Genomic DNA, 27,749 nt, shown 5'->3' with positions numbered 1-27,749 from the left:
CTAATTACATGTACTATATGAAATACGATCATCATCATCATCATCATCATTGTTTAACTGTAGGACTTAACAAACTCTCCAGCACCGGACAAGCATTGTACAGATATTACATACATGAATATAATAAACATAATAACAGACATATGAATATAATTAAGCATAGTAACACATACATGGATAGAGCTAATACTTACAGCTAGCACGGATACCGATATGAATTCCATGAGTGTGATTAAACAAACAGATAAGATATGCAAGTTTAAAGAATACAATAATTGGCCTCAGAAATCCTTGTCTTTTATTATTATTATTATTATTATATACCTGGCCTGTGCCCTTGCATTGTAAATATGGTCATTAGGAAACTAGTCATTAGAAAACTTTAAAATGTCTTGGTGAAGTAGAAAGGGGCATAAAATATCGAACAAATACAGTCACGGCCAAAAGTTTTGAGAATGACACAAGTATTGGTTTGCTGCATCAGTATTTTTAGATCTTTTTGTCAGATGTTGCTATGGTATACTGAAATAAATTTACAAGCATTTTATAAGGCTTTTATTGACAATTACATTAAGTGTATGCAAAGAGTCAATATTTGCAGTGTTGACCCTACTTTTTGAAGATCTCTGCAATTCGCCCTGGCATGCTGTCAATCAACTTCTTGGCCACATACTGACTGATGGCCGCCCATTCTTGCCTAATCAATGCTTGGAGTTTGTCAGAATTTCTGGGTTTTCGTTTGTCCACCTGCCTCTTGAGGATTGACCACAAGTTCTCCATGGGATTAAGGTCTGGGGAGTTTCCTGGCCATGGAGCCAAAATTTCTTTGTTTTGATCCCCGAGCCTCTTAGTTATCACTTTTGCCTTATGGCAAGGTGCTCCATCATGCTGGAAAAGGCATTGTTCGTCACCAAACTGTTGTTGGATGGTTGGGAGAAGTTGCTATTTGAGGATGTTTTGAAAACCATTCTTTATTCATGTCTGTGTTCTTAGGCAAAATTGTGAGTGAGCCCACTCCCTTGGCTGAGAAGCAACCCCACACATGAATGGTCTCAGGATGCTTTACTGGTCGCATGACACAGGACTGATGGTAGTGCTCACCTTTCCTTCTCCAGACAAGCATATTTCCAGATGCCCCAATCAATCTGAAAGGTGATTCATCACAGAAAATTACTTTACCTCAGTCCTTAGCTGTCCAATCCCTTCTCCATTCTCAATTCCCTCCCTCCCCACATAAAATATATAAAATGGACATGTATCTTATTTAAGATTCTGCAAGGTACAAGTGTTGGTATACAAAAAGTACCTGCAGCAGGAATATTATTTTTAGGACATTTATATGACCTGGTGGGGTGAGTGACATGGTGCGACTTAAGTTTATTGAAGTTATTTTAATGTCTACGTACTCCTGACATACATATTGTCTGTTACCCTTCACCCCCCACTACCCCAGGCACTTAAATGAGTTTGACTACACCTGGGAATGTTTGTGTAAGTTTGAGAGTCTATCTGGAAAATCATGGATTCATTCCAGTTCTTCCTATTACCAGAGAAGTTACTAAACTGATCAATAGCACTTAGGGCCTTTCATCTAGAAACAGAGGCGTATCATTCGCATACAATGCAATCTTTTCAGGTAAGGAGCCTGTAAACCTTTAAAACTGCTGCAGTTTGAAATTCAAGTTTGAAGCTGGCAATTCAAACGTAAGATGTTAAAATGTTGACTTCAGCTATTATTACTACATTTTAAAGTCTTTTTAACTCGTTTTAGTTGAAACACTGAATATTACTGAATTTCAGTTCGTAGATTGAAGTTGCTGTTTGCATGGAAAACCACTAAAATGTTATATATTGTATTTCCAAATCTTACAGCCAAGTTAACAAACCAGTTCGAGAACATTTTTGGAAACCTGTTCGAGAATTTCTGCATGTTTTGCATTTTCATAAAGGATGTCATGTGTGGGACTACTCCCAATTAATAAACACCAATTACCAGGCTATCCTGTTTTTAGTCTGGAGTAGCCCCCTTCTCCCTTACATTGCTTACAGGTACTCTAGACATATGCAAGAATCAAAAGTATTTATCTGTAATGAATGCAAGGTACTAGCCTAGGAAACCACAAAAATAAACAGGCTTTTAGTTCAGAGATTTGAAAGGCAAGGTCTAAGTCAGGGTCAAGTAAAGCAACAGACTGCTAGATGCAACAATATATCAGAAATCAATAGCAAGGTCAGGGTTAAGCCAAGGCCAGCAAAAGTTGGGTAAAGGCAGTCCCAAAATAGCAATCCAAAAGAGCAGTCTAAGTCCATAGCCAAGGGCTAGGCAGAAAGACAACAGAAATGGTCAGAAGGCAAGCAGGATTTAAGCATCAATGCAACCAGCGCACACAGAAATCTAAAAGTACCTATCACAATCACTGCATAGACAACATCAGGGGAAAAATAATCCTTGCCCCGATTCACCTGAACCATGCCCCAGATCTGCCCAAACCCTGCCACCAATATGTCCCAGCAAGCCTGCTATCCGAACCCATCAGGTCCACTTTTTGGAATAACTCCACTCATTTCAGTGTAAGATCCGCCCCTTTCAACGTCCGCAGATTGGGACTGTTCCCCCGAAATTGGGGGATGGGGCATAGTATTTGCCCTCGACTTGCATAGCCACATAATGCCTATCTATTACATGCATGCCCACGTTTGTACATCCTAGTATGGAAGGAACATACTGCTGTGAGTGCACCTGCATATACTTTGCGACCCACAGCATAGATGCACCGTTTGCCAAGCCCGAGAACCCAGCAAATGATCAGCTGCATCTTTAGTGGCACAGCCTGACAAATAACTATTTATGTCCTGTAAGTTACGCATATGGGGCCTGATTCATTAAGGAAGTAAAGCATAAAAAAGGAGTAACTTTGCGCCGTAGCAAAACCATGTTGCATTGGAGGGGAGGTAAATTTAAAGTGGGATGGCAGATTAATAGTTGGGGCAGGACATGTCCTAGATCAACTTTATATTTCAGTGTAAACATAAAGCTATCATGTATTTGTGTGCTACATGAAAAACAGACAGTATTTAACTTATGTGCAAAATAATGAACTTATTTACACCCCTTGCATTATAACATGGTTTGTCCAGGAGAAAACTTACTCCTTTTTTGCCTTACTTTCTTTAATGAATCAGGCCCATGGAGTTTAGAGGAAGGTCTGCAGTCTATCTCTCTCACCGCATTATTGCAATGTTTTCTTAATACACTTCCTACATTAACATTCCAAGTCTCTGTCTACTTGTCAAACAGATGGATTTGTTCTGTTGAAGCATTTCAGAGTGAGGTGTCTGGCTCTTGTGTTCTTATTTAAACAGATTATCTGGTAATTAGATAGGCTGTAAATTGCAGTTTTTTCTGTGTGAGTTGATTTAAATAGGCATTTATAAAATTATTGTTAAGGTTTCATTTTTTAATGAATACTTTGTTTAAACTTTACAGCTATTCAGACATCAACTATATTCCAACCAGCACATAAAGTAAACAGTGACAAAAAAGGGGTTTCCAAAAAGTTGTGAGAGTGGTTTTTCACAACCAAAAAATGAAAAATGTATATATCAATAAACTATAATGAATTACAACACTGTCCTATCTGATTAGTGTAGAATGCAGAGTATATTTTAATATTCACTGTACACTACAGAGATCATGCTAGTTACCAATATGCAATAAAGACATCACTTTAGTGACTTATTTACAATTAGTCCATTCTTATAACCAATGCAGAGCATGTGGGCGATCACTATGCAATATAGTGATCACCCGTGCATTATATAGTGGTTAACCATGAGCTCTGCATTGTATAGGGGTCACCCATGTGCTGTGCTTTGTATAGTGGCCACCAATATTGGACTCATTTGCATTGTGTCCAAGGCTTAGGCCCAGGGCTAGTTTTAGATCAGTTGAATCCTTGAGCAGGAAACAAGAATGGAGTCGCTATTTCTTGCTAAAACTATTGGGTACAACAGGATGAAGTTGCAGTGTCGACAGTTAAAATGTAGACAGTCGCAATATCTACACCGTAATGTTGATAGTCATAATGTTGAAACAGTTAAAAGGTTGACAGTCAAAATGTCTACATGTTTATTAAGTCGACATAGTTCAAAGGTCGACATGTAAAATGTTTACAGGCTGTAACTCAAGCACTGAGTTCAAGCCATGGGAAATCCCCATGTTATAAATATGACTGATACCGTAAGAGCTCATTTTACGCCGGGAACTTCTAGGAGCTAGTCTTGCGTTATCTACCAGGGTTTATTATTTTGCCAAGGATCGATTATTATTATTTTGCGCCAGTTAACCCTGTATCCTCACAGTATAAGTCTGGTAGCTGTACTGCAGTGCTCTTTCTCCGTCACCAAATTGTAATTAATAAACTGTGACCTTTAATTTTTGCCACTTTAATATGTCTCTGTGTCTTTATTTCAGTTAAGTTAGTTTAAGTTGTTAAAGCTCTTGTGACGGGGAAGATTGGCATACATAGTGCGCAATTTAAACGTGTTGAGGATTAAACCAAACATACAGAACAAGAGAAGTGGTTTAAAGTACTGTACAATGCAAACCTTATTCTGATGGCAAATCTCTGCAAATTCCACTGTTTGCTGGCTACTATATAACGTAGACACCAATCTGGTGGCTACTTTACAGTACTGATCTAAATCTCTTGCAGCTACTAATCTCATATGTTTAGTCTAAAGCTCGAAAATTGTTCCCAAATTTTCAATCTTTCGAGCCAGTTTGGAAACTACTGTAAAGCAATTTTGAGCATCTCTATCTACTATTCAAAACAGAATCCATTCTGTGCTAGTTACTGCACAATTCAGACCAAGTCTACACTACAGATCCAAATATCTGGTGGCTATTGGCTACAGGTACCCCCTCCCCTGTTTGATCAATCACTGCCAGTCTGGCTTTCAAACTATGCATTTCTTACTATGTGCAATGCTAGGTGCTGTAATAACAACCAGTAGACTACAACCAACACTCTAATTCAGGGGATACAGTGGCCTCTGAATAGCTCAAAGTGTCCACTATATCATCGGCAGGCCAATACTATGAAACAATTTGATTGCTGGGAGCTGTTTATTGATTTCTGTTTCAGTCCTGTGTCCTCTGTTGGGAGAATGATAGCAGACACCTTGAACCGAGAGAAAGTTGGTCAGTTTCATGAGACTTTTGATAAACCTGCAGATCTGACAGCCTAGGAATGCATCTTCAGTTTGTACTTCTTTTTACTTCTCATGGGTAACCATCAATGATAAGTAAGGGTTCCAGTTATTCTAAAGAGAACCTGGACTTTCATATCACATGGGATTTGCATACAGTCCATAGCCAGGCAGATTCAACACCTTAAATGGAGAACTAACCAGTGGGAGCTATGTCCAATTCAATTTGACCACCCACGTATGTACACAATTAGAGCAATCAGAATACATCTGCAGTCATGTTGAGCTCATGGTCATCACATATCTGCACTTTCTGCCTGTTCCAGTTGTCACCTGTTCCCATCTAGATGTTGATTGGGACTAGCTGTCATTTTGTGCCTACACAACCTGCACTTTGCAGCCAATTAGGTTTAAAATATCCCAACTGATCATCAAAATCACTGTGTGTGGGCACCGTAGGAAAGCTATACCATCTCTATTAATGCCACTGTAGTAAAGCATGGTAAACATGATATATTATTTGATTTATCAGATAATCTAGATGCATCAGGAGCCTAGAATCCAGGAAAATTATTCTACAATCCCATAGTATGTCATGTTGAAAAACAGACTCATGGAAGTCCTCCAATCAATTAATGCTGACACTCTATGCAGAACACATAATATGCCGCCATTGACAGCTACCTTAGTGTATCACATACATAGTTACTGTTGTATCTACCCATGTACACTTCCTCTTACAGTTCTTTTACTGCTACATGCTCTTCCTCTAGTTTTAACGTTAATGTGTATTGGTCTTACGTCTTAGATCAGGTAATTCATGGTTTGCTACACATTTCATCATTGTTTCCGTTATAAAAAGATAACCGTTCTTACAGAGGTTCTAGAGATAAACCTAGTGTGAAATGTAGAAATTTACTTCTTGTCAACACTTGTTGGTGAACGTTTCTCTTGCGCTGTGCTCTTTGTCAGAGGCCTGCAATCTGTTCTCAGCATGTCGCTGGTTCCTCAGCAGGAGAAGAATGAAACAAATAATCCACTGCTATGGACCCACAGCAATATTTTTAGCTATTTCAGAATAGTTTCTTCAAAGGGTTTTATGCTATGACTTTATAATACATGAAATGTATACCGTAACTATTATTATTATTGTTTATTTAGATAGTGCCACCATATTGTGCAGTGCTTTAGAGAGAATAATCTAATTATTCACATCATTTCTTAACCCATTGGTGCTTACAGTCTAAATTATCTTGTATACACTAGTAAAGCTGGATGTGACATTCACCGGAGAAAACCATGAAGCCACCAAAATACTGTAGCTGCAGCAAAATAGCATGACTGATTGTCTTCATGGAGACATACTGTGGAGGTACAACTGCACACTCAGGCCACAATGAAGCTGGAAGCCTAGTGGGTTGATCCTGCTTGGTTTGACCACGCACATGTCTGGTGGCTACATTGAGTGATGGTCCTGTTGGTCTTTCCTCAGAGTTATCCATGTTTTGAGTACCTCTTACTCTTAGTAATTAATCGATAGTAAGTGAATGGCAGCACGGCGGCTAAGTGGTTAGCACTTCTGCTTTACAGCACTGGGGACATGAGGTCGATTCCTAACCATGGCCTTATCTGTGTGGAGTTTGTATGTTCTCCCCGTGTTTGTGTGGGTTTCCTCCGGGTGCTCCGGTTTCCTCCCACACTCCAAAAACATACTGGTAGGTTAATTGGCTGCTAACAAATTGACCCTAGTCTGTGTGTGTGTCTGTCTGTGTGTGTGTGTTAGGGAATTTAGACTGTAAGCCCCAATGGGGCAATGACTGATGTGAGTGAGTTCTCTGTACAGCGCTGCGGAATCAGTGGCGCTATATAAAGAAATGATGATGATGATGATCCACTAGGACCCCCACCTTAGTGGCATCCACCTGGGAGATCAGTAGGCCTTCTGTATCAGTCAGTATTCTGCTGCTTGTCAGTGGACGGTTCCAATCCCATTCTAACAAGCTGCAGTTGAACAGCATATGCTTCCACATTCCTCAATACCGAACACCATCTGCGTCTCTTTGGCTAATATTATCAGTGATCATTTAGGGCATGCACAGCACTCAAGGTAAAGAATCATGGTGGAGAACCCTTTAATCTCTCTTTTTTTCTTGGACTTGCGAGATGCTGAATGTTCTTCCCTGCGTATTCCTACTTTCATATCTATAATGTACAGTCAGTAATTTGTTTGCCTTCTGGAAGGATTTTTTAGACCTTCCTCCTATCTACAGTACACTTTATTGTGCTGTCTCTTCATAATAGGAATGATCCAACAGGATAAATGCCTTTTCCAGATCCCAATTATTTTTGTCAGTATTCAGTAATATAAGAATTTGTTAAAGATTGTGAGCCCCAAATGTAACTTCAGGGCAATCTTTTCCTATTGATGAACAAACCAGTGTCAGGCTGGAGACTGCCTGGACGTACTGAAGTATTTTGTGATGACATCACCAGTGATCTCTCCATCATTTATTTATATAGCGCCACCATTTCTGCAGCGCTGTACAGAGAATATTTGTCATTCACATCTGTCCCTGCCCCATTGGAGCTTACAGTCTAGATTCCCTAACACACACAGACAGAACACAGACTATCATACCAGTATGTTTTGGGAAGAAACCAGAGCACCCGGAGGTAACCCACGCAAGCACGGGGAGAACATACAAACTCCACATAGGTAAGGCCATCAACCATCAACCTTCTGGGCTTATTTGTCAAAGTATTAGAACATTAAAAATGAAAGATAATGGACTATTCACATAAAATAAAACCCTTTACACAGAGCTGTTTGGCAAGCAATTAAATCTATTAAAGTGCTTATCTACAATGCTCCACTGGTGCATAGCTGGCATCTACCTTCACTGCTGATTGGTGGCAATATATGTTCGCAAAAAACATACATGAAAAAGATATTATTCACGAAAATATATTTGAACAGATATACCACAGATATGTATGACTGGATAGCAACATAAAGAATGTGCACAACAGTACATAAATATAATGAATATCTTGATTAAAATACTCTACATTCTTTAGTATACATCACCGGTTGATATTAATAGAAACTGCACAGAATATGGGATTAACTATTGAATAATTACCACCTTTTTGCCCTTGGTTTACATTTAAAATTACAGGGAGGGAAAATGCAATTATAATTTTTCTATTGTTTTATTTTAAATGCATTGGAAGATCTTCCACCAGCAATTTGCTAAACACACACCATATATTATTAAATCTCTCTCTCTCTCTCTCTCTCTCTCTCTCTCTCTCCCTGGATCTCTCTCTTTATGTCTTATTCTTTTTTGTATTTCTCCCTCTTGTTGTCTCTCACCCAGCCTCCCTCCGTCTCTCTCCTATTTCCTCTCTGTCTCTTTCTCTCTCTCTCTCTCGCTCGTGCAAGATCTTCTGATTGAGAATCATTGCTATAGATAGGATTATTCTGAAAAGATTCCCATGCCTTTTATTTTATCTGCACTGAATGTTTTCTAAATGCACCAAGATAATTCTCCGTACATCTGTTGGAGATGTCTTTTATTCTCACATAAAAGGCAGCAGCAATTTCTGTTTTCATATGTCTTAAACGATATGCCCTATTTTCATTCTTTTAATGACATATCAAGTTTTTAAAAAACGTAATTCTACACAAATGCATCTTACTCATAAATGCCACTATTACATGACTTTTAAACTCTTGATAGAGCAACTTGTTGTTCTCAAAGTTTTAGTTGGTTGACCTTGTTGATGGTCAGAGTCATAAAAAACTTTATGGCTCATCTGCTATCCACAAAATATGTGGATGTGGAGCGTGTATTATGTAAATTTATATTCCTGTCTCATACATAGCTGCATACCCCCATTCTATGTTTAGGAGGTGCCCTCATGCAAGTACCCTCTGCAACCTTTTGTGAGATTACAGGCCCAGATAGAAATACAAGTGGTTCAAACCCTGCCTACTACTACTTCAGGACCTCCCAATTCGTCAATTTATACTCTCCCCCTTTTCTCTTAAAATACTGTTCGGTTATGTCTTAAATATCTTGTGACAGAAAGGACACTTTGACTTTATTATATGTGTCACTATAGTATATATGAAAGGTTATATTATATTGGTAGAATTGTGCTCAGGGCCTGATTATCCAATAAGCTGACTATGCTAGGGTGCAAGGCTCTTGGGGGGAGGGAGCACAATATTTTAGGGGGGGGGGTTGCACAATTTTGACAGGAAGAGGTATAAACTGAAATTCATTTTACAATATGAGAGAATAGCTGTTCACTAAAGTAAAAAGAAGTGAACATAAGAAATATGTAGTAATTTTTAATCTTGACGTATTTCATGGTAAAAGCTGAAGACAATGGGCCTGATTCATTAAGGATCTTAACTTAAGAAACTTCTTATTTAAGTCTCCTGGACAAAACCATGTTACAATGCAAGGGGTGCAAATTAGTATTCTGTTTTGCACATAAGTTAAATACTGACTGTTTTTTCATGTAGCACACAAATACTTGATAGCTTATTTGTACACTGAAATTTAAAGTTGATATGTGTGTGCTACATGAAAAAACAGTCAGTATTTACCTTATGTGCAAAACAGAATGCTAATTTGCACCCCTTGCATTGTAACATGGTTTTGTCCAGGAGACTTAAATAAGAAGTTTCTTAAGTTAAGATCCTTAATGAATCAGGCCCAATGAGTCATCCTAGGGGGCATGAGAATAAGGGAGTACGAGGACAGCGACAGATGCAGGTGTGACAGCCCCCTCCGCATCTCCACCCTCAGTAGCGCTCGTTTTGCTATACAGTTCTGATTTTAGTCAACAGGAAGTAAGTGCCAATGATTGTAATACCCTTTTAAAAAGCCAACTGAAGCTTGGAACATAAACATTGGTGGTGAGGGATGAAGGAAGCCGGATTTTAAATTATGGGCCAGTTTGTTGTTACCTACCGCATATTAGCCTGGTGTGGAAGGTGAGGGGATGCTATGTATCTATTAGCCTAGGGTGGCCTGAACCCTAAATCGGGTCCTGATTGTGCTCTCTTGTATCAAGTGAGCATAGAAGGTGCAAAAGGCGTTCTCCATGAAACTATAGACTAACATCCAAACTACAACACTGCTGAGGTCTTGTAAGCATCAGACCTTTTATGGGAGGAATCAGCTTTGCTGCCCCTCTCTCCCCACTAACACAGAAACGCCCCTGTAAAGGCATTCTCCACTCCCTTAAACTCATTTGAATATTTTGTCCTGCAACATAAAATCTTGTCTTTGCACCTAACCTGACCCACATTTCGTAAAGGAACACCCTGATCTGACCAAATTTCAACCCACTCCTCCCATTAGAACATGCAAACTTGTCACCTTCACGCGTTAACCTATCTACTTCCTGGGGTGGGGTATGATATAATGACACTGATTTATCCGACAACACTTACCCCGACATCATGCCACCGAAGGGCTCCTTGCCGACGAGGATCGATGAAGACTCTAGTGTGAAGCGATTGCAACAAATCCAGATGAAGCAAGAATCCGGAGCGACTTGATGACATCACTTACATCCGCGACGCTGTTATCGTTGCTGTTAAAGGGGTAATGTAAGTATACGCGCATGTGCAATGTACTTTACAAGGCGTTGTACATTCTGCATGGGTGCATACTTACATTACCCCCTTAACAGCAGCGATGCGGATGTAACTGACGTCATCAAGTCGCGGCGGATTCTTGCTTCATCGGGATTGGTTCCAGTCTCTTCACACTACAGTCCTCATCGATACTCGTTGGCAAGGAGCTCTTCGGTGTCAAGATGTCGGGGTAAGTGTTGTCCGACTTCCTGTTAGCTGCATTGTTCTTTTGTGTGTTCTTGTGTGAATGCATCCTCTTTCATCCACGTAGGTTTAACATAAGTGAACGCGTTGTAGAAGCCTAGAGGGTTCTCCAAGTCAGCGCCAAACACTAGTAATATTGCTAGTAACAAATACTTGTCTTGTTTTACTAGTTTTACTAGTCTTAAAAAATGCAATTGCAATGTCAATAAGCATCTGGCATTAGGGTCAGGTTTTATATAATTGTTGCATATTTTACACTGAGATCCTGCAGGCAACTTCATTATAAGCAGCCTTACTAACAGATTGACAATTACACCTTGTTGGCACAGTGGTGTCACTCAGTATGTCTTCCTAAGACATACACTCTGGATATTAAAGGACATCTGTTTATAAGTGATGGGCAACAGGTGGCCCTAGGCAAGTGGCCCCCCAAGCCTTCACGTTTTCTTGCTTTACATTCAGATTTGTTTTTTATAACTTGTGCAACTTGTTTATAATTCCTGTTATGTTATGTTGTTACACATGGTGTCTCTTTCTCTGGTTTAATGCATAGTTTCCAACATTGTCAGCTTGTGTCCCGAGAGGTCCGTGGGGCAGGTGGGTATGTGGAGGTGGACCTTGAAGAATCACACCGTTAGCCCCGCCCCCAAATGCTGTCACCACCCTTTCGACCAATAATACTAGGGGGTGGGGCCACAATGACGCGTCCATGATGCCAATAAGCCCCGCCCCCTCCATTTACTTTTCCACAGCCGGATGGGAATCGGGAGAATTGCCCTCCTACCCCTGGGAGTCCGGGAGACTGACCCAGATTTCGGGAGTCTCTCAGATATTCCAGGAGAGTTGGCAAGTATGGTTAAATGTATTGTTTTAACTTATTATCTAGGTAGCATGCGGCCCTTTTGAAAGCTGCATGTGGCCCCCAAAGTATATAAGGGTCACCTATCACTGGTTTATAAGATAGTCTACAAAATTGCATTAAACAGTAGCCCAGGGTTGCTTGCCCACATTCCCTTTTAAATCTTTGTATACCACTCAGATTACTTTACAAGTGTGCAGGCTGATCAGTCACAAGGTTGGCCATTGTTTCCTCATTCGTCTTCCTGTCTACCATACGCCCACTTTCTCTGTGAATTTCTATTACCCCTCTTCACAAACACATATGCAACGCAATGCGTATCTCTCTGAAATAAAACACATGTGACATTTGTTTAAGTACAAACACCTGTCAGAGACCAATTTGCTACGTAATGTAATGCGAAAATCATGCAGATTGTGCAGGCTCCTCATTTTTGTCACTTTGTGTGCCCTGATTAATGACCCCCTCTAGTTTTATATTTTAGCTGTTTGCCTTGCTGAATTGTCCTTGGTTGTGAAATTGCTTTTTTGTATCCCAACAGCAGAATGTTTTTACAGCACGGCAGGGGAATATGGAGATAAATCTTGACTGTCAACAAGATGTTGTTCCTTTGTACTGGATTTCAGAGAGTAGGTCTGTATTACCGTACATCCATAGCAGGCTATTCATATCTGCAAAAGATGAGCAGAAAGATTTTTTTTTTATTTGATTTGCGCCCTTGTCTGTCTGGACTTTTTATCAGATTTTATTCTCATTTGCAGCGCATGGGAATAATCTTCAGGCTGGCAGAGTGTGTTTTTCTGAATGGTTTTAAAGAAGCAACATAACCATATCTTTCTAGGATCTGTACAAACTTGCATTATATATATATATATATATATATATATAAAACAAAATAAGCGGGAGGGGGCGCCACATAGTATAATACTGTATGTAACAATACAGGCTAATGTACCAAGTAGTAGAAATGAAAATCACCACGTGGGTACAGACACACAGGTTGAAGTGAATCAAAAATAAGTGCACTCAAGAGTACCAGCACCATGCAAATATAATATGCGTACCAGATATAAAATCTTTAAGGCTTATCTGTTAGTATCCTGTATCATCAGGAGCTCAGGTTTTTCTCCCAAGTCAGTGTTGTCTCACACAGCGATAGGGGTACAGAGCTGGCACTTCATATGTCCACAGTAGTAACCAATTTGTAAAATAGAGGAGACTCACATAGTGTGATATTGTATATCCACACATTTATTTTGTAAAACAATATAGGTGTAAACTTACATAAAACACTTCAAAAAGATCTTATCTGGGTATCTTTGTAAAGAGCCTAAACATTAGGAACATCAATGAAGGCTCACCAACATATTGCTGGATTCTGGCTCACCAACATGCAGCTGGACTCAGTAATCACATCAGAAACAGTCCTCAACGCGTTTCGTCTCATGTAATAAAGACTTCATCAGGAGGAAATACAATATATATATGGAAAATTTAGAGTTGGCGGTATGGAAAGTGTAATGGAGATGTAAGTGAATTGAATGTAATAGTTTTATAATTAAGGCAGTAGGGAGTGGCAGTGTGGCATACCACCGTATATACCCCCACTACAACCCCTGCGCTTAACCATTCCTGTCACATACACCCACTCATCTCCCACCAACAAGTCCCCTCACACAGTCATCCGACATGTTACTTTATTACCAAATTACAAAGAGACCAGACCAAATTACTACTGGCCAGCTAGACTGACCTGATCACATAACAACCCTGCCCCCGTTAAATATCTCAATAAGTCATAACATTATGAGTCTCATCTCCACCTGAAAACAATAGGAGTCACATGACTCCCAGCCGGGCATGTGCACTAACATGCTCAGACATTGTACACCTAGATGCACGCGCCTCTCTCTCACTGGAGATGGCGCCAGCATCAGACAGCTAAGCATGAAATGCAGCTGCCAGAACTGGCCCACGGCTACTATTAAGAGTCATTATAGCATTAGCGCATGAGCACAACTGCGCAGTGCTGTATTATTAAGCACTGAAACACACAAAGCAATTCGTGATAGGCTGATAATTACCTGATTGCTGTAGCACATCACATGATCCAAAAGAGTCAATTACAGACATGTAAACAAGGATAATCTGTGAACCCAGTCTAGAGAATTAAAATAAATGAAAAATCATCTACTATGTTTACACCTAAATAATATAATGCTGACAAAAACCACATGCACCGATGTAGAGTTGGATGTATGTGCAATTTGTAAGTGCAAAATGTGCCTTCCTGTAATGCGCATGCTTGGTAAAATGGCATACTTAGATGTATCTGCCCATTGTGTCTCTTTATGCTTAGAGTGGTGAAATGGGAAAGGGGGAAAGTCATTTTTCTTTTTATCAGAGTTGTAAATATTTTCACATGGGCACTTGGGGCAATCAGGGATAATGCTAAAAAGACCCTAATTGCAGCTTGCTCTATTTTATTTCTATGTGTGCCCCACTGAGTACTCTTACTGTGTTGTCCTGTGAATTTGTGGCTGGTCCTTGCGATCTTCATAGGTATCAATGATCCCATTTTAAAGACTTGTGTAGTTGCATTCTGCTCCATTTAACACAACCTGGATCTTGCACTAATCACAGTAGGCTCAAGTTTATAAGTAACAGAGGCTAAAAGTCTTTTTCTCTCTGAACATCTGTGCGCCTGTGTGTCAGATTATGTTGCGAGTCTACGTAGAGTCTATACTGTAATAATATCCATAGCAGCCCATGCAATGGCTATGGTACTACAGCATATGGAGTCTGAGACAAGCATAAACATCATACCTCCTAACTGTCCCGATTTTGGTGGGACAGTCATGATTTGCCGACTTAAACAGGGGAGGGCTCACATAGAAGTTGGTGGGTTTCATCCAAAAGAGAATGTTTCTGGACATAGTTTGGGCCACTTACTTACATTTATACTTCAGACCAAAATATGCAAATGCCCCAAGAGTGAGATGAATAATTACAAGCAGTTCTGATTTTTGTAGGATTGGCCTTATTTCAGTGGTCAAAATGGTCCGATTTGGGGGGATTTGTGTTGGATAAATGAGTGTGCGACTGGGACGATCAGGGGAGTGCAGGGAAGGATTGGGACAGGAGATTGGAGGCATAACCACATTTTGATTGTGGGTATAACCAAATTTTGTCTCTTGGAATTTGGAAGTTATGGTGATAATGGATTTTTTTTATACATATCAGATTACGTGTGATAATATAAGACACTTTTTGGAAAAATAATATTATTAATATATTATAAGTTATATCATAGAAGAGAGTGCTCCACAAGAGGATCCATGGGTGATTATCACAGGGATGTCCATATTACATTATCTTGCACCAGTGTAATAATGCTCAGAAGATCATTACAAGTAGTTTTATAGGTAAATTATTTATGAAGAGACCTAATACCTTTCATTCCTGATAATCACCTGTTAGGGGAGGTTAAACCCTCTCCCACTCTGTGATATAAAAGAAGAATAGTAAAAAGTTTATTATATATAGTCAGAACTTTTATCCCTGGAATTTCCGTAAATGACATCTCTGACATAGACTGGATAAGAGATGTAGATACAATCAAGAAAACATATAAATATGAAGGTAAAATAATAGTAAATAGGTCATACATAATATATTATATCAATAAATAATATCTTATCTGATGAAACTATTCCACCAAACAGTGGTCCTCTATGACATTGTTAGTGTTTAAGACATCGCCAAGCTGTAAATAGTGAGCATTCTCAATATTTAATTATTATAATTGTGGATCTTGGCTTTAGCGCATGTTGCTTTCAAGTAGTCTGGAGACACAAAATGAAAAGGGGTAGCAGAGAGGGCAAAACATCTAGTAGTATCAAGGATGAGCCCCCTGTAGGATTCAAAAAGAATGATGTCTTTGAAAAGAAAAGGATAAGGCAAAGTAAAGATGAACAGAGAGGAAAGACAAGAATAAAAAGAGATGCAAATAGTTATGGACAGTATCAGTATGATTTAGCAAAAAAGAGTGATATAAAGAGGAGGATGTAGAAACTAAACACTGTAAGAAGATGGAGAGCACTGGTGATAAGAGGAGAGTTTACACTGAGAGGCGTAAAAGAAGCAGAGTGGGTAAAAGAAGTCTAGAGATTGTAAATAATGAGGATGATGACAGCAATAAAGTAAAGCCTGACAATAATGACACAGCCTGAATACTGGCAAGGCCTCATCGCCCATATATTGTCCAAGTACAATTTCCACCGTGAGCTGGGACAAGGCGGATTCAGGAGAGTGATGCTGGCATCCCTTCCAAGGAAAAATATTATGGTGGCGGTAAAGATCATTCTTAAGAAGAAGGAGGAAAGGGAGAGACCTGTCCTATAGGTACTATCTGGAAGCCCCTATTACTGTCAAGCTCATGCCACTTTCCAGACTAAACAACACGCCTTTATAGTCATGGAACATCAAGTGGTGGCAGTCTAGCGGACAAGCTGACAAAAAGGGGCCCTCTGGACAAGAGCGTTGTTTTAATATCTACTGTTCAGATGGTGTGTGCCATTCAGTTCCTGCATAGCTCGGGAGTTGTTCATAGGGATTTGAAACCTGATAATATCCTCGTTGATGGAAAAGGCAACATCAGAATCTGTGACTATGGACTTTCAGCTGAAAATGTGTTTAGGGCAAAGAGAATTGAAGGTATTGTAGGAACGCTACACTACATGGCTCCAGAAATGTTAGATGGCGAACCCTATGGCTATCTATTGACTGGTGGGCTTTCTGCATAATACTGTTTTGAATGTTAACTGGAAATTTTCCATTCAGTATGGGTTCAACAGGTGACAAGATCAATATTGCAAGATATCCTAAGGAGCTGAGCGTTGAGGCTAAAGACATTGCCTAAGCTGCTCACCAAGCAACGTCACACCCACCTGGGATGGTATGGAGACAAACGACTGCACAAATTTTATACAACTTTTGACTGGGAGAAAGTAGAGAGGCAGACCATCCAACCACCACTCCAGCCAGAGGTGATGCAACAACCTATTGCCCTATTGCAATTCATTTCTGGAGCTTTGAGGAGATAACAACTGTCCATAGGCTATCCAGTTCATGTGTGTATGTGTATATATATATATATATATATATATATATATATATATATATATATATATATACATATATATATATTTACTAATAACAATAAACAATTAAATGCAGATTTAGCATTGCCCACATCTTATTATTATATTATACTGCAGTTCTTGACCGTGACATCTGAAGTACAGCTATGTAAAATGAGGGGTGCTTACACTACTCTTGGATGTAATAATATTTCTTTCCATAATGTGGTGACAAAATAATTTAATTTTTATGGGCTGTTTCTAATTATGTGGGAAAAAATGGATGATGACAGAATTGGTGATGGGACACTTATACTGATCTAATTGATTTCATGTAAGTGACAATAATTTCCAAAAATTGATAGGAAGGAAAAGAAAGGGACACTGTATGTTTAACAATAGCAAGATGTAACCTATACATACTGATCATGTGAGATGATACAATTGTAGAATTGAATTACAGTTTGAAATCTAGGGTATATGCATTACAACTATAAGCTCAATTGAGATAGAATAATATCATATATATTTTTAAAAATAATTGAGGTATGAAATCGGAGTAAGAGCAATATTGTCTATAATATTATGAAATAAAGAGACCTGCAGCCATATGAGATGAATACTTTAGACTTTCATTAATTACAACATATACAACTGTATGTACTAGCGGGTAACATTTTAATATTAAATACAAAAGCAGGTCCACCAATGATTCAGCATTATAGATATCCTTCCTGTGCCATAAATTAAATGGATATACAGCTCTGCCATTTTGAAAACATGGATTATTCAAAAATGGCAAATATAATGAGTTAATGTATAATTTAGGTCATATTTATTACGAACTGCCCTCCAAACTTTCCATGCAGTAAATAGCAAAGGACTATCAATGTATTTTCTATTAAGAACTTACCCGCTAGTATATTTGATATATTTGAAAGATTCTATCATGCGCCCCCCTGTCACGGGCACTAGGAGTCTTTGCCCAGGATATCACCAGATGATGGACTTACCAGAGTAATATAGCTGGTACTATGGTTCTCTGGTAGCAGGGTGACAACGGAACAGGAGAATCAGCAGATGGTGAGAGAATGCTCAAGGAAAGTCTATGACTAGCAGCAACTGGTAATGAGTAGATGTATATACACGAGGAACCACATGGACAAGTAAACGTGAGGAAAGTCAGTGGTCTGCGTATAGCAAGTTGTACCACTGCTATAGTGAGGAGGAATGTCCAGGAGTAGCGAGGAGGTAGTGAGAGTCAGCAGTCTGCGTATAGCAAGTTGTACCGCTGTCTATAGTGAAGGAATGGGATCCAGGTGAAAGTAGGTAAAGGGGAAGTCAGTGGTCTGCGTATAGCAAATTGTGCCGCTGTCTATAGTGAAGGAATGGGATCCTGGTGAAAGTAGGTAACGGGGAAGTCAGTGGTCTGCGTATAGCAAGTTGAACCACTGCTTATGTGAGAGGATACTTGAAACTGGTGTCACAGGGAACAGGAGTCAGTGGTCTGCGTCAGCAAGTTGTACCACTGCTATATATATGTGAGGAGGGGCACGAGGAGATGAATGTAAAGCAGAGTATACACGGGGCACACAGAACTTGATCCCACAATGATATCCACAATACAACAATAACTGACAAGCGCTGCTTGAAGTATACAAAGTCACAATAGCTATCCAGGCAATAGGAAACAAAGTCAATGGTAACAATAGCTTCAGTGGATAGGAGGCTCCGGAGAAGAACACAACTCAGTCCAGATGGATATGCAATACAAAAGCAAAGTCAATGGAAAGTATGCATACCGTGGTTCAGGAGAGCAGGCTGTCAGAGAGACGTGCAAGGATACCTGAACGGATGAAGGCCGGCAGGCGGTGAGACCACTGGAGGGAGGAAGCGGTAATCAGGTTGGTGCAGCGCACGGCAGGTAATCCAGAATCAACGACGCAATACTCAGGAAGCAGTAGTAAGTGAAACTGGAAACATGATGAACACGGGAGAGTTGAGGCTGTCTGGTATCCAGTAGTAGGGGTGGAGGCAGCGGAGAGCTGACACGCTGAACACAGGAGAGTTGAGACGAACTGGAACTCTGTAGTAGTAACGGAGGCAGCGGAGAGCAGACACGCTGAACACAGGAGAGTTGAGACGAACTGGAGTCCGGTAGTAGTAGCAGATAGGAATCAGCTGAGTGCAGGCACGATGAACACAGGAGAGTAGAAACGAACTGGAGTCCGGTAGTAGTAGCAGATAGGAATCAGCTGAGTGCAGGCACGAAGAACACAGGAGAGTTGAAGTGGTCTGGAAACCACAATAGCAGTAAACAGGAATCAGCAGGAGCTGAATACACAAGGAAACACAGGAACACCTTCAGAGGCTCATGCGGAATGAGACTCCAAGATCAGGCAACCAGGTAATGATCACAGGTGGTTTAAATAGGGAGGGTTGCCTGATCATCCAATCAATTAAAAGCAACAGGTACTGAAGGTTTGATAAGGGCTGCACATGCGCAGACCCTCAGGATGGCGGACGGCCACGGTTCCTGAACACACGGGAAATGGCACTCACAGTCCGGTGAGTGACACCCCCTTTCCCTTCACTGTTTCAAACTATACATATTAAGATCTTTTAGTCTTTCCGGGTAAGTTTTAAAATAGTGCATGGCCTACAGCACAAAAACTTACCCGGAAAGACTAAAAGAACTTAATATGTATAGTTTGGAGCAGAGACGGGAAAGGGGGGACATGATAGAAACTTTCAAATATATCAAGGGTTTGAACAAGGTACATGAGGGAAACATTCTTCAAAGGAAGAGAAGTATTAGAACATGAGGACATGTACTGACACTGGGGGGAAGTAGGTTCAGAGGAAATGTGAGGAAAATTACTTTACAGAAAGGTAGTGGATAAGTGGAATAGCCTCCCATCAGATGTGGTAGAGGCTAATACAGTAGAGCAATATAAACATGCTTGGGATAGACATAAGAATAAGGGATCAAACAATGGGCAGACTAGATGGGCCAAGCGGTTCTTATCTGCCGACATATTCTATGTTTCTATGTTTCGTTATACAGGGAAATGTTTTATAAGATCTTTCATATGGGTTATTTATCCCTGCATCGTCGATACATTATAGGTTTATCGGATTCTGGTTCGTGTTCAAAATGTTATGCTCCTGTGGCTTCATTTTTTCATTGTATGTGAGAATGTCCCTATATTAGGCAGTTTTGGCGGCAGGTTCACCAATATGCATCTACGTATCTTGAATTATGTATCCTTGACACCTGAATGTTGGGTATTGTTATGGTGTCTTCTCGTCTTACGAAGGGTAGCAGAAAGTTACATTTGATAATATCTGCTGCCACTTGAAAGAGTATCCAGCAAATGTGGACACAAGATCAACCACCATCTCTAGATATTTTTCATGCAGAACTTTTTTTCGCATTTAGAATGGACTGGCTCAAATCCTCTCTGCATAAGTATTATCAGGTCAACAATTTCTTTGAACTATGGGAAAGTTTTATTGACTCATTGCCGGATATACTAAAATCTCAAATCTCTTCATGTTTGAGGTTTATAAGTAGTATATGAAGTTGGTAAGAGACTAGGTTTTAAACGACCCTCATGTTATTTTATCTAAGAGTGAGAATTCCCTAGAGGGACTGTTCCTTAGAGCAGATAACAGACTCTTCCTTAAATATGGATATTAAATGAACTGGACAAATGACCTCACCTGGAATGTGAATGTGAACTATAAAATTAATTCTATTTTTGGTATAATTATAATTTATTAACCTTGTTTGTGATTATATCATATGTTTATTATTATTTTAATATTGAATTATGATTTATAAGATTTGGATGTGTGTTGCTATTTATTTTGTATTTTTCAATAAAAAACAAAACCTGTCCAACTGCCAATTCAAAATCTGGTAAAAAAAAACCAATAAATTGTATGCATACTTCTTGATAGTGATGTTATGGAAAATGTAAATGGAATTTGATAGTTTCAAATTAACTTTAGAAACCCCCACAGTTCCCACATAATATTATCATCATCATCACCATTTATATGTATAGTGCCACAGATTCTGTAGCACCTGATATAATTGTACAGATAAAACATACATGACAAGAGCCAACATAATAACATGGGTACAGTTAGACAGCATATTAAATGTTTGTATAAAATGAACAGAACAAATGGCATAACATACAGAAACATGACAGGGTCTACAAGGAAGACATTTGTGGACAGACATGAGACATCAGGTAAAGGGCCCTACAGTGAGAGCTTACATTCTAGAGAGCGGGGGGCTAAGTGAGAGATAACAGTAAGATGTAACATTAGGCTTATTGGTCCAGGTGGGTATAGGAGAAGTTGGAAGCTAAACGGTCCAAGTTGTAGGAGGGTAGAATGAAAGGGTGATGGAGGATGGGAGTAGGGATAATGGGCAGGTGGGATGTGGAATAAGTTGGTCAGGGGAGGTAAAGCAGGATAGGAGGGAGAAGAGGATGAGACCGAGTAGAGGATAGAGTAGAATGCGGGTTATCTGTGCAGCTGAGGCACATAAATAAGCATTTCAGATGGACATAATAAATTACCCACTTTTAGACATAGTGGTTGATGTGTTAGCATAGTAAGCAATGATATTTCAAATACTGTATATAGCCAGAGATGAAAAAAATACTAATAATATTGACATCTGGATAATCTTATGTTATTTAGCTACCTGACAACCAGGGGCCCCAAGACTGGCTTGACAGAGGGTAGTAACCAGAGGGATGTGCTTGGTGGTTAAAGGTTAAGGGCTTTGCAGCAGGAACTTGTGGTCCCTTGTTTGCCTGCACGCACCTACAATCACATACACTGCTGGAGCACCAGTGCGTCTGAGCCTCTCTGGCTCTGACGATCCCCATTTACAACATTCGCCACAGGGGTGGTAAAATTAGGCAAATAGTGCTGTGTTAGAGGACCCTGTGGAGGGTCATCTGTGGAGAGTGATAAGCTTGGTACCAGGGAAGCCCAATGGACACAAGGGGAGTGGCGATGCCAAGAGCTGGTGGCCAGGGATGAAGGAGAGGGCCTGATTGTCCAAAAGGCTGACTAGGCCACATAATTCACAGAGCTGGACAATCAGCAAAATATAAACAGATAAAATAACAGATAATTAAGCTACAAGAGAATCAATAGAATCAGCAAACATCAATACAAAAGACTATAAACAAAGCAACTACATAAGAAGACATAGCTAGAACAAAGGAAACATTACAAAGAGGATGAGAAGATAGGAGGTGGAGAAGGCCAAATTGTGAGAGTTAACATTAAGAGGGTTATGGTAGTAGATGGAGACAAAAAGGTGTAGTGAAAGGGGCAGCTGGAGCTTGAGGAGTCAATTGATGGAGCAGGGTCGGCAAGTGTGAAAAGGTGAGATTTGAGGGAGCGTTTGTTTGAAAGATTTGAGGGTGGGAGCCAGTCTGATTGGGTGGGGCAGGGACTTTCAAATATGGGGTGCAGTGCGGTTAACCTCTTGCAGGCAAAGTGGATGAGTAGGGGAATATTTCTTGACAAGGTCGGAGATGGGGTAGGATGGGGAGGCATTAATGAGGGTTTTATAAGTAAAGGTAAGCAACTTGAATTGTACTCTGGAGGGAATGGGGAGCCAAAGTACGGTTTTGCAGAGAGGCAAAGCGGAAGAGGAACATCGGGAGAGGAAGATTAGTCATGACGCCGCATTCAGAGCAGTTTTCTGGGTGGACAGACATTTGTCATGTGAGCCAGAGAGGAGAAGATTGCAATAATCAAGAGCACGGGTGATGGTCTTTGTGGCATCCAAGGAGCGGAAAGGCACACATCATCGTTTATTTATATAGCACCACTAATTCTGCAGCGCTGTACAGAGAACTCACTCACACCATTGGAGCTTACAGTCTAAATTCCCTAACACACACACAGACAGAAACCCAGACTAGGGTCAATTTTTGATAGCAGCCACTAGTATGTTTTTGGAGTGTGAGGGTAGTGGTTTGCACTTCTGCCTCCCAGTGCTGGGAGGCAGAAGCGCTATCCACTACGCCACCGTGCTGCCCATCTTGGCATAGTTGCAAAGGTGGAGGTGACAGAAATGGGCAAGAAACTGGCTTGATGACCATAAGCTAATATGAACAAAGGCTAAGAAAGGAGATAGTGAGGGCAGTCAACATTGTCAATAAAAGTAGAAATTAGACATAACTACAAACCAGTGGTGGTAACATGATATTTTTCAGGGGACATACAGTTTTGGTACACTAAGGGGATCGCATGTTAGCTTCAAGGAGGAGCTTCAGATCACTCTGTGACATCAGACCACCAACGTGAAGTGTTGGTGGGGAGTAAACCAGTTAGCTCATAGTTGGTTAGTCAAACTGGTGAGAAGAGATCACAATACAACCACTGACAAACCGTCTGCAAAGCCTTTGTGAATGCACCTTTGCTCACTTTGTGGCATTGAGTCACTTGGACTTTGACCAAAGAGGGGAAATGACCCTGCATTGAATAAGATTGTATTATCCTAAGACAAATTTCCTGGAATATTGTCAGCTCTCACACATAGGTCTCTGTATTGCATCACGGCATTGTTTTCTCTCCCTGTATATAATACCTGCTTTCTACAGCACTTCTGGAAATGCTGACCTTGAACAATGACATCAAAATAATATGTCTCTGTGCTGGTATATAATATATAGGCAGACCACCTAGGGATTCAATGGTGGAGTGTTTCTTAATAGGATACAGTAGTGCGGCAGAGGATGTGTACACATAAATAGATCAGCAGTTTTACTTGGCTATATATAAACAATTTAAATGATTCTGTGCTTGCTATATTTTGCCCTCTAATTAATTCATGTATTTGATAAACTGATTAATTAAATTTACTAAATGCATTATGCTTTGAAACAGCTTCCTCACCATACAGATTTGCTTACAAATAAGGTATTGAAATTGAAATTCTTTAAAATTGAACTAATCAACTAAATAATTAATGGGATTTAAAACGACATGCTTAATTAAGTGTGAATAAATAGCATACATTTTTTAGCTAACATAACATATGGGAAAAATATCATAGACATTGAGAGTGATTTTTTTTTCACCTTCATTTAATAAACTCTTCCTTATCACAGTATTAAGAATTCTTATTAAATGGCTCAATGAGTAGATGTCAACTGCCATAAAATACTTTGGTGTAGAGCTAGTCCACTATGGCTAGCCTTCCACTTCTCTTGCGGTAATAGCAGACATGTTCTTGAAGGTTTTATGCAATCCTATTACTTTCCCCCATTAATGTCCAGTTTTCCATTTTCACAGTTTTGTAGTCTCCACAGCCATTGGTTGTAGATGAGTCGTATAGCACTTTCCTCCCCAGCAAAATATATAATTTATCCACCTACCTATAGATCTTATTCAATACTTTTAATCTGGGTTATTTTGCACCTGCTACATGCACTTTAGTGGAAAAGTGCATTTTGAGATGCAATTTGAACAATATAATAAAAAGTTAAAATACACAAATGTGACACATGATAAATCCAGTCCTTACATTATGTCTCCTTGTCACCTTCCTGAATAATTTCACATTAATGAGTCTAATACCGCCGCCCCGGCAATATCCCGGGTTTTTCAAGCCGGGTTTTTGCCGGGGCTCGGAGCGTCCCAGCTCAGAAACACCATTCATACTGCACCTCGGACCCGGGAATTTCCCGGGTTGACCCCATTCATACTGCACAAGTCTGTGCCCTGGCAATTTGTGGGAGTCATCACCAGAGCAGTTTTCATTGGCTGAAAAATGGTGATGTCATTGAAAGGTGACTGGTTTTTCCTCCATCCAGTGTGTCATAATTGCTGTTAATACACACTTTTTCAGTGAAATAAAAGCAATTTTCTCCAACAAACTCCGATTCTTCTTCAGCTTGATCTGCACTCCACCATCCACCATTTCTCCTAAACTCCTTCTCGAATCTTCCACGGGCTCCCACCGATGACATCATCCTCCAGAGACAGGCAGACAGCCAATCAGCTTGTTTTCTGTGCAACCCGGGTTGAAAAACTCGGGTTGCACCATTCATAGTGCAGGCAACCCGGGTCCGACCCGGGAATTACCCCTCGATAAATCCCGGGTTGAAGACCCGGGTTTTTAGACCCAGGATTTTTGACTTGTACCATTCATACTGCACCAAGACCCGGGTCGTTTGAGCTCGCCCCGGCAAAAACCTGGGATTTTGGTGCAGTATGAATGGGGTATAAGCTGAGTATGTTTTTACTGTTTAGGCCGTGAGCATTTCTGGTTTAACCAAAACCCCCACAAATGTAGGTGTATGCCCCTTTAACAGGGGCATTTGCACACGCCAAATGTGGGTGTGCACCTTGAAGTACTCTGGCTAATTAGACGAACCCGCGAAAATAAAAAAGTGCAGGTCTGCATTATTGTGTGCTTTGTAAATGAGCCCCATCTGATGGGAGGAGATACTGTAAGCGGATTGGAGTGTTCCTATCTAAATGCGGGCTGGGTGCATTTATGCAAATGGAGTTGTGCAGCACGGTGGCTCAGTAGTTAGCCTTTCTGCCTCACAGCACTGGGGTCATGAGTTCGATTCCCGACCAAAGCCTTACCTGTGTGCAGTTTGTATGTTCTCTCAGTGTTTGTGTGAGTTTCCTCCGGGTGCTCCGGTTTCCTCCCACACTCCAAAAACGTACTGGTAGGTTAATTGGCTGCTGACAGAATTAACACTTGTATGTGTGTGTGTATCTGTTAGGAAGTTTAGACTGTAAGCTCCAATGGGGCAGGGACTGATGTGAATGACAAATATTCTCTGTACAGTGCTGCGGAATAGGTTACTTTATATAAAGAAATGATGATGATGAATTGTGACCCCATGCAGCAAGAAGATTTTTTTTTTAAAGATAAGGGGCCTGATTCATTAAGGATCTTAACTTGAGAAATTTTTTATTTCAGTCTCCTGGACAAAACCATGTTACAATGCAAGGGGTTCAAATTAGTATTTTGTTTTGCACATAAGTTAAATGCTGACTGTTTTTTCATGTAGCACACAAATACTTGATAGCTTATTTGAACACTGAAATTTAAAGTTGATATTTGTGTGCTACATGAAAAAACAGTCAGTATTTAACTTATGTGCAAAACAGAATATTAATTTGCACCCCTTGCATTGTGACATGGTTTTGTCCAGGAGACTTAAATACGAAGTTTCTTAAGTTAAGATCCTTAATGAATCAGGTCCAAGATATTTAAATGACATTCAAGGGGTGGAGATTGTGCATTTACTGTTACAATACAAAAGGCAGTGCTAATGTTATCTCATTCTGAAATAATTTAAGACAATAAATGAAGCTGGGATTAAAAAACCTATGAATTTAATGAAGGGGATGGTCCCAAAATGTTTTTTTTTGGCAGCACCTGTACTGTTGATGAGTCATTTTACTGTTTTCACAATTTACACATTTCCAGCCAGACTCGAAATCCTACGAAAGTAGAAACAGACTCATTTTCATGGGGGAAATTCCAATTAAAACGGAATGTGGACATGCATTATATGCGCAAGAGAAATACATAGGTAGATTTGTGCAAATATCAATGTATTTCAGGGGTATTTGCATGTCTATAAATGACCCTTACTATTTGTAGTCCCAGATGAGTGAGGCATTGTACAGTATGTTGCATTATTATGTTGGATCACAGGTGTAGTTACAGATTACTTTTTCTGTAATATTTCTGTACCATTTACAGCAGAAGTTTTTTAATCACATTTCTACCCATTATAATTAAGCTGCACATCTGTTACTGAAATACTCAAGTTGCTTGAGCTAACCCAGTTTCTTTTTTAGCACAAGACCATTATAAATGGGTAATTATAGTAACTTGCACAGTAACAATCAAATTGATTTCAAACCTGTGCCCAGCTATTTATCTTCATGGTATCGTGCCACCAAGCCTTTTGGGAGTGCAAGGCACAATGTTAATCATGGGTGTTATTTTATGTAGCATTTACTGTGAGGTTCTTCTATCCAGCTACAGGCAATTGTTTGCTTCCTCACGCTAACAAAACAGCCTGTAACAGATCATTTTCAGGGATATGGGTGGTATTCTTTTACCTGTTGTGCAATGGGTGATTAAACAATAATCTTGGGCAACAGCAGTTTTAGCTTTTAGAGGGTTTACTGGAGCAATTCATTTGGATTGTGGAGCAAACAGGTTTTTCAGGTTAGCTTCTTAGAACTAAGTGTTATGGTTGAAGGGAAGGTCCAGGCAGGTTTCAATACTAAAGTACACTTTGCAATATCAAAGCCGATAGTTGTTTTGAGAGTCGAACAACCGGAACTCATCTGATTTGGTCACCTGGATATGTGGCTACATTGAAGGTTCTGTCACTTTGGCAGGATCAGCCTTTGTGTGAGCACCCTAAATCGAGTGTATACAACCTGAATGAACTCAATGTCTAAAAATCCTGTGAATCATAGAAAAACTGCATTGTCTATCTGCAGATGCTTCAGGACACTTGACTCAGAATAACTTCAATGGCCTGGCTACGTGAACACTACATGCTAATACAGATGCAGGGGCAGATTGTCCTATTGGGGTATAGGGGATGCCCTAGTTGGCTGCTACTGAGCCCCGGGAAGTGCA

At 40.0% G+C, this 27,749-nt stretch overlaps 1 protein-coding gene across 2 annotated transcripts in view; it reads left to right on the top strand.

Annotated features, from left to right (window-relative positions):
- LOC142099006 (cytosolic carboxypeptidase 6-like) overlaps positions 1-27,749 on the top strand; it is a 1,251,957-nt gene that overhangs the window by 75,078 nt on the left and 1,149,130 nt on the right. The window lies entirely within an intron of this gene.

This window comes from Mixophyes fleayi, chromosome 8 (genome assembly GCF_038048845.1).
Source record: "Mixophyes fleayi isolate aMixFle1 chromosome 8, aMixFle1.hap1, whole genome shotgun sequence".
Taxonomy (NCBI): domain Eukaryota; kingdom Metazoa; phylum Chordata; class Amphibia; order Anura; family Limnodynastidae; genus Mixophyes; species Mixophyes fleayi.
The sequence above is the reverse complement of the archived record's forward strand: the minus strand, read 5'-3'. Positions and strand labels throughout refer to the sequence as shown.